This window comes from Canis aureus, chromosome 17 (genome assembly GCF_053574225.1).
Source record: "Canis aureus isolate CA01 chromosome 17, VMU_Caureus_v.1.0, whole genome shotgun sequence".
NCBI classification, from domain to species: Eukaryota; Metazoa; Chordata; class Mammalia; order Carnivora; family Canidae; genus Canis; species Canis aureus.
In genome coordinates this window covers 21,067,602-21,069,778 of record NC_135627.1, presented here as the reverse complement: position 1 = coordinate 21,069,778, position 2,177 = coordinate 21,067,602, and the positions used below count along the sequence as shown (strand labels likewise).

General features: G+C 35.1%; 1 pseudogene; it reads right to left on the bottom strand.

Moving 5' to 3' along the window:
- Window positions 1-347: 347 nt before the first annotated feature.
- On the bottom strand, window positions 348-1,078 carry LOC144287466 (large ribosomal subunit protein uL30 pseudogene; annotated as a pseudogene).
- Between the last annotated feature and the right edge of the window lie 1,099 nt (window positions 1,079-2,177).

Here is a 2,177-nt window from a genome sequence, read left to right as displayed (position 1 = left end):
TGTCATTAAAGTGACTTAATCAAAGTTGACTTTGTAAGGAAAATATAATGGTTTTAATGTTTCTATTGGAGACAAACTTAGTATTTGAATGTCACTATTATTTCCTGCAATAGACTAACTTATGTCATAGAAGAATAACACTTACTTGAAATAATTTCTACATGGAAGTTCTTGTAAAAGCATTCCTGCCTCTTAAAACTTAATACTAAAAATTAGCAGCAACAAAAATGATGTAGAACAGTATTTTCATTGGAAAAAACAGGAATTTGCAATCTCTTTTTTTTTTTCCATTTGAAAGCAGTCATTTATTAACTGACCAGATTATAAAAATAATCATGGTAGATACGTTAGTTCATCCTTCTAATAAGCCTGTTGATCTGGTCTTCCCTGTTGCCAGCATCTCCACCTTCTACAAAATGAGTGGTCTTTTTCTTCATTCTGCCACATGGAGAAGATAATTTGAAGGGCCATAAAAAGTTGTTCGCTTCTTTGAAACATTTTCCAATGGTATAGATCTTGCAAATCAGATCCTCTATGTAGATGATGCTATATTTACCAAGAGATCTGGCAATCAATGTGTTATCTGTCAGGGCAATTCGCTTCTTGTTGATCTTGTCATATGCATGCTTGTAGATCAATTCATTCACTGACTTCAGGTTTGGGCCCCCCCATGCTGTATATATGGTTCCACAATCCTTAGCATGTTAACTGAAGCCTTGTTGAGCTTAACAAAGGTGCCACTGAAGATCTGGCAAAGGCACAGAAGCCGCAACACCTTTCGAACCTTTGGGTTCACACCATTGATACTTCCGATCCAAATGCCAATTCGAGTTCTGCGGGCATGTAGAAGTTGCTAGCTTTTCTCAACATCCTCACCATTCAACTCTCAGTTCTGTACATCTGCCTGTGCTCCTTGTGGTAATGCTTAGCTTTTTCATAGATAAGCTTCCTCCTTGCCTTTCGAAGCATCTTTTGGGCAAATTTTTTTGATCTTCAACTCTGCAAAATTCCTTCGCTCTTTCTTAAGGGTTTCTGTCACAGCAGGAACCTTCTTTTTCTTCTCTTCTGCACCCTTCATGGTTTCAGCTGGAAAAGAGGGGAATTTGCAATTTCATTTTTATTCTGTAACTCTTCAGTTTATTTGTTTTGGTCTAGTGATGTACCTTTTCTAAATTAATATCTAAGAATTTGTCAATAATTCAAGAATACTTGATTTTTATTTAATAATACAGACTCCTGGTATGTTCTCATACCTTCTAAAGCATTTTACTATAACCCACCTGCCCAAAACTAATAAACACATTTCTACAAGAAAAAATGATCCTAACAATTCATATGACAGCAGCTTAAAGTAAAAATAAGCATTGTTTTCTCCTTCAAATCTACTCAAGGAAGGGAATGTTGATAAAAATGCATACAAACAAAAATCATTACATGTTTATCTGTTAGAAAAATGTGATTAAGGGAATATAAGCAAATGCTCAAGATTTTAGGACCCATTTAGCTCATAATAAAATTTCTTCCTTTTGGGAATATTATTGCCTTTGGTCACATTTTTAGTAATTCAGTTCATCCCATTAGCATTTTCTATGAGTCTCGTATAATCCAGTCCTCCAATACTGTGTGACCCCTCAAATTCAGGACACCCAGGATATCTCCTGGCATCTGCAAATTAAGAAAAATATTCTGTAGGTAGTAAAATATATTGAGGCAACATTTGAAAGCTAAAACTCTCTTCCATTTGAGCACTTGTGAAACTTGCATCATTATGGTTAACTAAAGTTACACCAACCAGCATATAAAACAATCCAATCCAATCCAATTAAGACCACTGCTCAGAATACATCTGCTGCATTTTCACTACCTTGAGCTCCACTCTGATTTTATTCTCCATCCTACCTAGTATTTCCATATGACATATGAAAATTCTGCCACAATATTAACAGACTTAGTGCCATCCACATTTCCATTCACACGTTAACTGAAACTTTTCTACTCTTGCGATGCCACATTTTCTTTTAGGTCATATGTAATTTCCCTTTATTACAGTCTTTACATACATGTTGTAATCTAGAAGCTCCTTCCATCAAAATATTTTTTAAGACTTTATTTATTTATTTATTCATGAGAGGCAGAGATAGAGAGAGAGAGAGAGAGAGAGAAAGAGAGAGAGGCAG